This window comes from Canis lupus, chromosome 37, assembly GCF_048164855.1.
Source record: "Canis lupus baileyi chromosome 37, mCanLup2.hap1, whole genome shotgun sequence".
NCBI classification, from domain to species: domain Eukaryota; kingdom Metazoa; phylum Chordata; class Mammalia; order Carnivora; family Canidae; genus Canis; species Canis lupus.
Window position 1 is genome coordinate 22,856,929 of NC_132874.1, and position 13,618 is coordinate 22,870,546.

General features: G+C 46.6%; 1 protein-coding gene across 5 annotated transcripts in view; it reads left to right on the forward strand.

The window, feature by feature from the left end:
- SLC22A23 (solute carrier family 22 member 23) overlaps window positions 1-13,618 on the forward strand; it is a 163,950-nt gene that overhangs the window by 22,581 nt on the left and 127,751 nt on the right. The window lies entirely within an intron of this gene.

Sequence of the window (13,618 nt, forward strand, 5' to 3'; positions counted from 1 at the left end):
CACAGCTGAGTGCCTCTTGTTGTGGTTGACCTTTTGCCTATCATTTCCTAAGAGTGTTTAATGTTTGTCCATCTGTTACCAATTAGCCTTTATAATCTCTTGCAAAGACAGAGGAAAATAGTTATCATTTTTATTTCCTCTAAAAAAATTTACTTATTTATTTGAGAGAGACAGAGCATGATGGGGAGTGCAGAGAGGCAGAGGGAGAAGCCGACTCCCCGCGGAGCAGGGAGCCATATGGGGGACTCGATCCCAGGACCCTGAGATCATGACCTGAGCCGAAGGCAGGCGCTTAACTGACCGAGCCACCTAGGTGGCCCTCCCTGTGCTTACTTTCAATGTCCTTGATTCCCCCCGGCTAGCACCCTGCCTCCCCTCGTGTGGATTGCCAGGGGTGACAGGACCGTCTCACTCCAGCCTTAAAAATCCCAGAATTGTCACGTGTTGTGATTTGCATTGCGATGAGATAGTAGGTCGTGAAGGGCAAACAAAATATACAAGGCAACGTCTCTGATATCCAACAATCCAAAAATATGCCCTCTAAAGGACAAGAAGGTTTCCCAAGTCAAATAAGTCAGGGAAGTGCCACCTTCGGATCCCCCCTCCGCAGAATTCATGAAGCGTGTTACCAGAGTCAAGGCTCTGAGACCTCCTGCAAATGAGACCCCCGCTTCACCTTGTTTAGCTGGATGTCACATTATTTGGCCATCCCTTTGGGAAACGAACACCTGCTGGTGCCCTTTGAGGCATGCTGCCTCCAGAAGATGCTTCAGCTGCTGACTCAGAGGTGACTGTGCTTCAAAGATGCAGTTACACAGGGGAGCACGGTCCAGGGGCAGGGTTTCACTTACGAACCATTCACCCTGTCATCTTTTTCTTCCTATTTGCCGTGGAGAGAGGAAGAAGGAGGCACACCTAATAAGTGGACTTGGTTGACGCGTGACAAGCTTCGTAAAGGCAGCTCTGTTGCATCAGCAGTTTGCGGAGGATATTAATTTGGGTTGTCGGAGTCGTGCCTTTTCAGAGCACACTGTAGGGGTGGGATGGAGTTCAGGTGCCCCGGCTTCAGGTAAGCAAGGCCACGTTCATGACACTGCAACTACCCAGTGGTCAGTGCTATCGCACAAAGACCACAGGGTCCCCAGAAGCAGAACAGCTGCTTATTGTGGTCACCGGAAGGGGCCTCTCATGACAAGCTCCTAGGTCCTGTCATTCCAGTCCATTAGCAGCAGGATGGTGACCTCTCCGCAGCTGGCCATCCCAGGCCTGCCGCCAGCCTTCAATCTTGCATAATCTTGTGACCTCGCGGCGGTGGGAAGAGGGAAAAGGGCTGAGGACATCCACCAAAGCCACACTGGGGCGCCACTGGTCACTTCGCACAGCCCGGTCACGGTGCAGCTACCTTGGCTTGGAAGGGCCCCGGTGCCCACTTTCTCCTCCTGCTGAGGTTCAGACTGTCTAGCACACTCTCCGTTTCCCTCTCCCACACACGTGGCCAGGCCCACGTGGGCTTGTGCCAGGTGTCCTGGGGAAAATTGATCCACGGTGGGGAGCAGGACCCCCCGGGAGGTGAGCCCGGCTTGGACTTGAGGATGCTTTGGAGTTTTGTTTGAGGCCGGAGCTTGGAGAACCGCCTGCCCGGGGTATCCGAGGCCCCCGCAGTGGAAGGCGAGGGACCCCTTGCTGGCTGCCCGTCCCCGCTGGTCCCCCTGGGCTCTATCTGCATGCTCGTGCTCCCCGCCGGGCTCCAGGCAGCTGAGGAGACAAACTGCACAGTCACACTGTGCTGTCACGTTGCCAGTTCGGCACAGTGGTTTTAGCAGATTAATAGTTCAAGGGGAAAAAAAATGTAAACACTGTTTTGGGTAGGATAGCATCGTCTGCTATCTTCCCCCCCCACCTTTGGTCAGAGGAACAGTGTATCTAAATAAATGATCGTGGGGTCTGGGAACCGGAGTGGTGTTGCTGCGCCGCTGACGAGGTCATAGTGAAGGGCACCGCGCCCGGAGGCCTGGTGCCCCCTGCACCCGCGTGCCCCCCTGCACCCATCCCTGGGGGCTCTGCCTGCCCCCTGGGGGCAGCTTCTACACCGGCCACTCCTACTTTGTGTGCAGGTGCCGCCTACACAGATGGGACGGACACCCCTTCGTGCAGATCGGGTGGGGAGAGGCTGCAGGATAAGCAGACACGAAATATCGGAGCCCCTTGAGAAAGTAGCTGCTTGATTTCGCCCACGTTCAGATGTCACTGGCCAACAGAGGGGGCCCCCAAGGAGCTGCCGGAATGACAGGCAAAATTAACGAGTGACGACCACCTTGTGCCCGTTACTGCACGAGGTCCGCTCTTTGTAGGAGTCTGGTTCCTAAGGAGGCTACGTTACAGGTCTTGTGACGCCCACATCACAGACACTGCAGCCCAGGCCCCAAGAGGTGAAAGGACCTACCCAGGGTCCCACGAATGTCAGAGGGCGAAACTGGAATCTCACCTCAGGTGCCCCTGACCCGGAATCTGGGCTGTCAGCCCCACCACCAGCCGCTGGCAGGCCCATTTGGGGCCTGGGCTCAGCCCAGCCGTTGGGTCCTAAGTCTCAACCTCCCTCCAAGGCTCTTCCTCGGATGGTGGCCGGCAGCCCTGCCCGAGTGCTGGGAAGACAAAGGTCAGATTGGTAAAAATTTTAAAAAGTCGTACTTTCCTCTCATCAGACCATTTGTGGGTTCAGTAGGCTGGGCCAGGGCATGGGGCAGGTGCGGCCCCGACCTGTATGAGGTAGCTGGACGTGGGAAAGGGGATCATGTAGATTCACAGCTGTCCTGCCTTCCAGTCTGAGCTGGACGAAGCAAAAACACCCTTGTTTGAAGAGACCTTTTCACCTAACGTTCATGTCCGCTCAAGATGGTGAGAGCAGTGTTGAAACAGGGGAAAGGCCGGGTTAGCTTCTCAACTCCTCTGATTCATATATTATGAAAACAGATGACTGTGACAGGAAGGACAAGATTTGGTCTCAGTTAAGATGTTGACCTTGGCTTTTCCTAGCATTTTGGTGCTAACATTTCCTAAGAAAAATAAAGACACCGGGATATTTTTATTTTTAACTGCTGCCGTTTATGAAACACCTGCTATTCACAGGCTCTTTACAGGTTATTTTTGTTTAGTCACCGTAATGACAAAATAACACCAAAGCCTGTCCTACTTCCGCTATGGTACCGTGCTTCCGTACGGCAAGTGGTGTAGCCCCGGCAAGACGAATGCTGTGTAGCCCATGGCAATGTAATAGAAACCTGGGGATTGTTTTTATTTGCATGAACCAGAGCCATTTCTTTAAATTTATGGAGGGGAAAGAATGCAAGTTTTCATCAGACGAGGATTTGTAATCTCCTATGGAAGAGCCACTTGACCTTTGACTAGTTGCTTCACCTCTCTTGGCCTTGGTTTCTTCGTCTGTAAAATGGGCACATGGGTGATAGAATCATTTTGATGCCTGAATGTGAGAGTCTAGTCAGAGCAGCTAGCAGAATGCTAGACCATGGCAGGTACTTAACAAATGTTAGTTCCTTTCTTCTTAAAACAATGCTGAATTCGTATAATAGATTAGTTCTATTAAGAGAACTATTCGTTGTGTTAAACAGATTTCTCACATACCCACTATTCTGTTGGCTTTTATAATAAAACTAGAACGGGGATCCCTGGGTGGCGCAGCGGTTTGGCGCCTGCCTTTGGCCCAGGGCGCGATCCTGGAGACCCGGGATCGAATCCCACATCAGGCTCCCGGTGCATGGAGCCTGCTTCTCCCTCTGCCTATGTCTCTGCCTCTCTCTCTGTGTCTCTCTGTGACTATCATAAATAAACAAAAATTAAAAAAAAAAAATTTATAATAAAACTAGAACGATCTCTCTCCCTGGAGGAAAATCGCTAATAGTGGAAAGGTAAGTGGAAACGTTTAAACAATATTGCCTACGTGAATTTTGTATAATAATTATGTATTAATTATTTAAGTTATAGTCAAAGAAATAATCACAGGGGAAAAAAGGTGCATGGCACAGCGAGCACAAGCAAACACAAGGAATGTTTCGACTTCTGGGAGGGGGAGCTCCTACACAAGATATACCTTTGTACCTCCTGCCACATGAGCTTGGGGACTAGGGCCCCTTTCTTCCAGGGACTTACAGTCTAGTTCCAGGGTTTGCAAGCTTTAACTATGAAGGGCCAAGTAATAAATACTTTAAGCTTTGCAGGCCATATGGTCCCTGTTGTAACTACTCAACTCTACACAAGCAGTGGTAGTGCCAGAGCAGCCAAAGGCAAATATGTAAATGAATGAGTGTGGCTGTGTTCCAATAAAACTTTATTTACAAAACAGGTGGTCTGGCCATATTGGGCCTACAGGCTAGTTTGCTGACCCCCCCGCCCCCCCAAGCCAGCGAGGAGAAACTTATAAACAATAGGCAATTACAAGGTATCGTGATCCATATTCTGGGTCTTTATCATGATCCAGGATGCCATAGAAGTACAGAGGAGGGGATCCCTGGGTGGCGCAGCGGTTTGGCGCCCACCTTTGGCCCAGGGCGCGATCCTGGAGACCCGGGATCGAATCCCACGTCGGGCTCCCGGTGCATGGAGCCTGCTTCTCCCTCTGCCTGTGTCTCTGTCTCTCTCTCTCTCTCTCTCTCTCTGTGACTATCATAAATAAATAAAAATTAAAAAAAAAAAAGAAGTACAGAGTAGGGGTACCGGACCTGTTTAGGAAGAAGACTCTCTCCGTTGAGTTTATTAAACTTGATAGAGATACGGAAATGTGTTCATTTGAATCTTTGTGACTTTGTACCCTTTTGCCTCTTCATTGTTTACAGAGGTAATATATGCTCATTGAAAGGAAAAAAACGCAAGCCGTACAGGGAGTCAGTGTACTATGACCCACAGGTGATCTACAATGCTAAATTATTTGGGTTGAAATGAGTCTTGTCCTTGGAATAGGCATTAAGCCAGAAAAATTGGGGTATATGTGGATATTGTGGGGCAGGTGCAGAAGAGCAATGCAGGCAAAGAGCGTGAGGCTTTTTAGGGGCTGGAGGGGGCTTTGGTGTAGCCGGATCATGGCAAAGGTTGGCTAGCAGGTGGGACAGGTATGTGAATCGGGGGTGGGGGCAACTTGGCTCATAAAGGGAACTTCAGGGGGCTGTGTCAAGTCAGAGCATAGCCCACCAGGCAGGGGGAAGGGATGGAGGCGTTTGTTCTCAGCCAGTGAAAGATGGTTTTCCTTCTGCCTGGGAATTCTTCTGTGATCGATCACCTGGTCATCAAATTCTTCTCATTCCAAAGCTTCCCTGGTCCCATGGTGCAAAGTTTCCCATGCTTGGCTCCTTCCGGAATTAGTGGCGCTATTTTCAGTGTTAATGTTACAGTCCAGTTTTGCTCATGCATTATGTCACACCAAAAGATACCCTCTAGTAACATAGGAGGCAACTTCTTAATTTTGCAAGTCCAAGTTTTCCAGTTACTTAGTATAATTAGTGAGCTAGAAGCCCGTGTTGATTTCACTCGGGGCATTAATAGTTCCTCCTGTTTAGTGCTTAGGACTGTGGGGGCCTGCCTTCTTTCCTTCCTTTCGGCCTTCCTTCTTTCCTGGTTTTGCAACAGGCCTCTTTAATTTGTAGGGCTTACTCTTAATTTCCCTTTTTAGAGGTAGTTGGTGAGGGCCATTAGTAGAGTATGCATTGCAGAATTTGGAAAGACTCTCCATGGTTTTGGATGATAGAAGGACATTACTTATTTATGATCTTTGCTGCCTTATGGGATATATTCAGTTTCCCCAAATGCCATAGGGGGCATTACACCAAATGAATAAGAACACTCAATCATGTAAACCTCCTCTTAGAATACATATCTTTATTTCCTTTAAGAAAAAGTCAAGGAGAAAGCATGTCTCCCGTAGATGATGCTACATCAGTTACAAAGGGCCTGTTCGGGTGGTTCTTTTTCTGGTTCCTTTTAAAATCCTCTTCAACAGAGATTTTATATTTCTAGCCCTTTAAAAATAGTTGAATTCAGGAAGAATTGGGGAAGTCCCCAGTATCAACAGCTGAAGCATTGTAGCTTTTGTTTCTCTTCCAGGGAAGGTGACAGCCAAAGGGCAGCCGGCAGTAACAGGTGTCATTAGAAAAAGCAAATAAACAAGACTGACATCACCGCATGAAAGATAAAATGAGTCTAAATTACTGTATTAGTCAGAAATGGGACTATGTCAAGTTTAAGAAGTGTAAGCAACTTCAGTGCTGTGGTTTGAGTTTCTTGCAAATAATTGGAAATGCGGGATTTCGAGGCAAAGTGTGCCTCACCTCTAGCATGAACGGGCTTGCAATCGATTTTCAGCGCAGCTGTTTCCTTTCACAGGCCACATTTGGTTTTTCGGAATGAAAGTGAAGAAAAAAAGTTGAAAAGCAATTTGAGTAGCAATTAATGAAAAACAGAGAAACAAAACTAAAAAAAAAAAAAAAAATTCTCCCAGAGTACCTGGCAAGGGCATCCATTATGTCATTTAAGGAAGTTTGCAAGGATGCCAGCTTTAATTGGCAGTGGTGTTGGCTACTGTTGACAGTGAATCTCCTAAAATTGGAGGATGAGCTTAGAGGCAAAAAGCAGAGAGCAGTTCGGGGTTTTCAAAACATGCAGTGTATCTTGAATTTTGCTGGAATCTTTTAGGAAAAAAAAAATCCACATACTGCTAGATTAAAAAATATTTATGTTTAAAAACACAGGATGGCCTAGGCTGCCTCAACATGGAAAAGTTCATTGTAGCTGCTGTGCTTTATCAGTCTAGCTCACGCGGGCTGTTTTCTTCTGTCCATCCCTGCTAATCTTGTGAGTGGATGTGTGTGTGTGCATGTGTGTGTGTGTTTGTGTACCATTTCTGTGGTTTCCAGTGAAGAAATGTGGAGATGGCCCGTCCGTGGTAAAGAAAACAGTGGTTCATGAGAGGCCGCTGAAATGCCACCTTGCAGGGAGCAACTGTGGCAGATGAATGCTCACCCTATATTTCTCTAATTCCTATAACTCAGGAGGTTTGTTTAAGCTTCTGAAATTTTAAGTGGCATTATCCCCTTTGCAGTGCTGAGCAGAAATGTTTCCTTTTATCTCAAATGACTGTCCTCAGGTTTAGAACAGAGGCCTGATGGGAGGATTGGTGAAAGCATGTGATTTCCAACAGAGTCAGCTCAAAGGGGGATCTCCACTACAAGAGATGACACTTGGGGGGAAATTTTCTTTTTTTCCCATTTCTAAGAAATGTTTTTTGCTTTAGTCAATGAGCGTTAACATGAGTAAACTTCAGAGTCTGAAGATCTGGTTTGCTTCAAGTCAGGTTCCAAACAAGCTTCCTCTAAGGCTCCAGTTCTTAGGTTGTGTTAAAATGCATATTCCTGAAAAGGTGGCAAGGTTTTTTGGGTGTTAATTTTAACCTTTAATGATTTTTGTCTTACCCTCACTACCTCCAGTTCCACTTTTCACCATGGGAGTTTACAGCATATTTACCCATATATTTTCTCTCATTATAAGATACATAGGTCAATTGTAGAAAATTTGAAAAAATCCAGAAAAATATGAAATCAAAAGATAAAACTCCAGTCTTGGGGTGCCTGGGTAGCTCTGTCGGTTAGTGGCTGAATCTTGCTTTTGGTTCAGGTCATGATCTCAAGGTCATGAGCTCGAGCCGCACATCAGGCTCCTCGTTTAGTGGGGAGTCTGCTTGAGATTCTCCCTTTCCCTCTCCATCTGCCTCCCTCGTCTCTCTCTCTCTCTCTCTCTCTGTCAAATAAATTAATTAAAAAGAAAAAGAAAATACCTCTCTTTAAAAAATAAACAAGTAAAAATAAAACTCAGTTTTAATTCAACCCTCCAGAAAATGATCACTTTGAAGAGTTTGGAATACTTTCTAATAATTTCCCCTGTGTACCTAAATGTCTCTTCTATTCACTGGAGGTTTTTTAATTTTGAGGTTTTCTCATACCATTAACATCATGAGCGTTTTTCTCAGTCATTAATTTCCAAAGGCAAATTTTGTTTTAATTGAAGTATAGTTGACATACAGTGTTATATTGGCTTCAGAGTGCAACGTGGTGATTCAGCAAGTCTGTACATTACTCAGTGCTCATCACCATGAGTAAAGTTACCATCATCATACACCATTATTATGATATTATTGGCTCTATTCCTTATGCTGTACTTTTCATTTACGTGACTTATTTATTGTCTACCTGGAAGTCTGTACCTCTGAATCCCTGTTCCCTAGTTTTACGCATTCCCCCACCCACATCCCCTCTGGCAACCACCACTTTGTTCTCTGTACTTATGGGTCTCTTTTTGCATGTGTCTGTTTGTTCATTCATCTGTTTTGTATTTAGATTCCACATATAAGTGAAATTATATGGTATTTGTCTTTCTTTGGTCTGACTTATTTCACTTGATATGAGATCCTCTAGGTCCATCTCTGTTGTCACAAATGGCAAGAGCTCATTCTTTTTTATAGTGGAGTAATATTTCATTGTGTATATCAAAAGCAGGAATTTTAATGGCTGTACAGTATCACTACACATTTAGTCAAATTCCTGCTTTTTATTCTTATAAGTTAACAACCAGTGAACATCATTGGCACTGGGATCTCTGTGGGGCATCTCTGATAATGTCCTTGGGGAAAGTTCCAAGAAAGGGAGTTGTTGGGATAAAGAGTGTACATGTTTGAAGTAATGTGATGTGTATTGTTAAATTGCCTTCCAGAAACACAGTGTCTAGTTTACACTCCCAGTACGGATTTGTGCCTCTGTGGGTCTCCTACATCTTTGGCCAATTTAGGGAAAAAAAACATTTTTTTTTCTTTTTGGAAAACAAAATATTGTGCTTTGATTTTCATTAGTAGAACTGAGTTAGACATTTCACTGACTGCGCCACTGACGTGTCCCTAATGCATGGAAGTCTTAAACAATAAGTTAAATAAATAATTTAAGCAAAATTCACATAATTTAAATAATAATTTAAATGAATAGTCATTAAATAGTAAGAGGTAAACTGTTTCTCCCCTTAGTTCTTATCTTTAGGGATTTTATCTCTGCGTCAAAATTGGATAAGTTATCTGTTTTCTTCCAATATTGTTATGTTCTTGTTTTACATTTGCTTTATCATAGGATTTATTACTGAAAATGGGATTGTTTTCCTTATGTCCCATTTATTTTGCATCTTCTTTAGAAATTTCATTAGTTTCCTTGAGGAGTATTTCTCTACTCTGGCAAGTCAAGCAGTTAGATCATTCCTTGGAAAATAATGTAAATTTTATTTCTTTTAGCTTATCCTTGAAATGTATAGGTAAAAAAAAAAAAGTCTGCCAGATTTTCCATAACTTCTGCCTTTTTTTTTGGAAACAACATGTGCAGCTAAAATTGAGACCACTTTTTAGGGTCATCTGTCTCACCATTTAGTCATGGCTAGCAAGTGTCACGTGGCCTCACCATAGAATGTCGCTGGTCTTGGGACAATGGCAAAGAAAGCAAGCCTAAGATTATGAAATGGGGCCATGACTTTAGCACTTTTGTGGTTGTGTTAAACCTGCTGATGAAGTGTTAACATGTTTAATTAGAGGATTGTTTTCATTGTTCTGTGGGGAATGGATTTGAGGGAAGCCAGAGTTAATGCACAGAGATGCTTGTATTAGTTCTGGAAGAGAGGATGGTGGCGTGGCCTACATCCTGTTCTTACCCTGCAAACTCCATCCCAAGGAAGTTTCATCAGAAACTAGGGTTTAACTTGCAGATAACAGAAACTAAGTGTTTAAGGAGACAGGAATTGAATATGGGGAAACAGTATTCCCTGAAGTGCAGGAGCAGCTATAGGCTGGGCCTCCAGAAGATTTCCTAGAACAACTCTGTAGAACTAGCCTGCCCAGGGGGCCAGGTCACAGGGAGGAAGCTAGGGAGTCAGGAGGTCACTGTCCAACTGCTGGTTCAAGATCACACCTGAGCCTCCTCCAGACCAACCACCGCCAGCTCCGAACAGCAAAGTGGATGTCCCGTGTATTCCTCACTGAACACTGTGATTCAAGTCATCCCCAAAACTAAGATCTAGCTTGTGTACTACAAGTTGTTTTGGGCTGTGCAACTGATTGACGGAACCTAAGTCACATTCAAATCCTTAGCTGGAAGGGAGTCCGGAAGTGGTTTGTTTTTAGCCTTCCAGCTCACCCTGTGGATCATGCACCAGGATGGTGAGTGCCTCCCTGGCGTGTCCAGATAAGTCAGATCGCCTGTAGTCAAGATGGAGTATGGGGACAGGTGCAGGATATGTTTGAAAGGGAGAACCCTCTGGACTTGATGATTGATTTGATGGTGTGCAAAGGGTGGAGAGGCAGGCGTGGTGTCCTGGTTTTGTACACTTTAGATTTTTTTTAAGTCTCTCAGTCTTGGTTAGCAAAATGACCAGTAGCTGTATCTTATCAAGAGTGGCGGGAACAAATTTCAAGAGCGAGGGTGATCTCAAAGCTTCCTCATACTTCTGAAATTCTTTTGGAGATATTACCATGTCTGAACATATTTTGTCTTCCCAGTTCGTTTTTGATCAATACACGAAGTGGAAGTCAAAGGGATGTCATCACAGTGGATCGCTCTGGCCCCACTCTCCCCAGCTTCTAGAATGTGCCTCAGGGCACGTTGAGGGTGTACAATGTGTACCTTGGGTGTAACACCAAGGGTGGTGTTACAGACAGATCCCCAGGCACGAGGAACCTTATCTTGCAGAGTCTAGAGTTAGTTTGTTAGCTTGTTGAGTCGATGTTTTCTCTTCTTGTGCCCGATTGAGACGCTGGAACCCCCACTGGCTGCCCCGTCCTGGGCCCCCCTCCCCGCCGGCTGAGGACAACAGTGCCCGCAGATACTTCTGGCCCAGCTTCCTTTCCTCACCAGCCGTGAGAACAGTGCTGTCTGTCTCTCTCATCTGTTTTCTCAGCATTGTTAATTTTTTTTTTATTGGAGTTCAATTTGCCAACATATAGCATAACACCCAGTGCTCAGCATTGTTAATTGATAGAAGTTGTGCATTGAGGTGACCGCAGGACGTCTTATTAGGTAGCAACTAAATTGAGTCGTGGCTGCCCAAGGTCAGGTATGGTTATCGCTCACGTGGCTGAGTTCACAGCAGCATCAGCATTTCCCCCGTCTCCCTGAATGCTTTTATTAAAATCTCTTTTGTCTCCTGGCCATCGAATCTCAGCATAATGTGCTCTTTTGCATCTCTTAACCTCAAATAAACTCATCAATGGGAAGTCTGGGGTGGAGATGAGAGAGGGTGGTGGTTCGCCACAACGGAGCCAGCAGCTGGTGCCCTCCTCCTCGGCAGCAGCCAGGGGACCAGGTCACTCTCCTGCCAAGAATGTGCCAGGCGGAGGCGCGGGACCGTGTGATGTGATTGGGGTACTAATGATTACAGGTGTTGGTGTTGTCAGCACCTCTTCTTCAGATTAGCCAGATGCGCTTAGAGACGTAGCTCTTACTTTTGGAACTGATTACTTTGTGGGCAGGGTCCTGGGCTGGGCAGAGAGGAGAGAAATCGATTCCGAAATGGCTTCAGAATGTATGAACCTGGCAGGGGAAGCAGGATATTACACATGCAGTTAGTTATGATGCTGTAACTCACACGAGAAAGCAGGGCCTGCGTTTCTGAAGCCGGGCTGTACCTTGCAGGGTGGTATTTTTTTATTATTAAAAATATATTTACTCCTAGAAAACAATATATATGAATGTTGGTTTTCCAGACTTGCCTCCAAAAGCGCACGTACAGTCTGGTTTTTCAGTCCTGCCTCTGCAGTACAAAATAACGGACAGGCCTGTTGTGCATGCTTCGTGCAGCATCTGGCCGCACCCGACTCTTGGTGGGTTGGTTGAACCCCAGCCCAGGACTGCAAAGCTCATTCATCGTCTTCAAAATGAGAGGGAAACGACGGGACAGGGCTGGCCACTGGTTCTCAGACTTGAGCAGGCCTCAGAATGGCCTAGAAGGCTTGCAAATTACATTCACTCCAGCGGGTCTGGGACGCAGCCCAAGAATTTGTATTTCCGACCTGTTCCCAGGTGATGCCGAGGCTGCTGGCCGCTGAAGCACATTTTGAGAACCACTGGAATAGACCCAGGAGGACGTTCACCTCCTAAAGAGCTCCTGTCTCTGAATTCTTAACGATGAGATCTGTGCAACCGGCAGCGCCCGTCCCCAAACACATGATCTTGACAAGAACCAAACCCAAACCGCCCATTGTTGACCAGGCCCCGTGGGGTCTGTGCTTCCCTTTCTTCCTGAGCCTGGCATTGGACATCACTCTGGAAGCAGATCAGTAGAGGAGTCATTTCCCCAAGTCTCTGGAATCTGGAAAGTCAAATGTGCCTTGGGGGCATCAGTGAGCAAATGTGTGTCCCGAGGAGTCCAGGGAGAGGTGAGACAGGCGGCTGCCTTCCTGCTGCACCCAGGCCAGGCACTTCAGTCCCCAACGGCAGGTGCAGAAGCCTGGCGTTTCCCAAAGCCCGTGAAGTGGAGACCCACACACAGCTAAGGGCACCCCTTCCCAGGGTGGGGGGCTCCATCACCCTGACCAGAAGTTTGGAAATGGGGCAGGACCAGAGCTTCAATGCCTTGTAAGGACCCCCTTGCATTCTACTGTGGGTCCCAAGATGGGCAGACAAGGGCGCAGGGGGACATAGTGAGTAAGACAAAGCTAAGATCAGGTTTCACCCCAACAAATCCCGCTTCTGCTTCCAGAACTTCTGACATTTCCAACTCCCCTACCTCCTGGTGCGTCTCTCCACCTCCCCTGACCTGAGGTTCTTTAGCCACTTCTTTCAGCCAGAAGGAGGGCGTCCAGCGGGGCGACGTGGGGTGGGGGGTGCAGTCTTCATGGCATCACCAGCCGAGGCACTGCCGGTTTGCTCCTGAAGCCCACATAGAAGCTGCATGTAGACATGAGCGCCACGTCCTCACATGTCTTCCACTTGGACACACATCGCTTCCAGGGAACAAACGTGGGTTTGTCTCCTGCTTCTGCAGAAGGACAAAAAAATTTGGAGACTTGTTTTATTTTTTTTTTATTGAATAATAAAACAGAATTGTAAAAAGAGTCTCAGTGTTGTATTTACTAATCGATTGGCTTCCCCTCCAGGTGGAGCAGGTCCCTTTGGAATGGAATGGGGGACACGGAAGGGATATTTCCAAGGGGGAAAAATAAGAATGCTTTATTAGGTGATATTTCGACATTAACTATTAGCTCTATTTTTAAGACTACTTACGAAGCGTGGGGGAGGTCTTGGGGATGCAAACACAGAGGTTGCTTTGAATTGCCTCGTGTCATGGTGCCCTGTTTGAGAAGTTGGCGGGGCCTTCCCTTCTGCGGGCGTGTGACAGCTCCGCGGGTGGGACGGGGTGCCGGCGATGAGGATCGCCCGGCCTCCTTACGGTCCCCGTGGTGGCTGGTGCAGAGGGACGCACGCCCCCACATTTCCTGGGCTACTCCCTCAGACTTTTATAAAACTGTCCCAGACTACAACGGTATGCTGCCTTTTGTGGGCAAATTCTCTCTCTTGTTGTTGGATTTCCAAACACA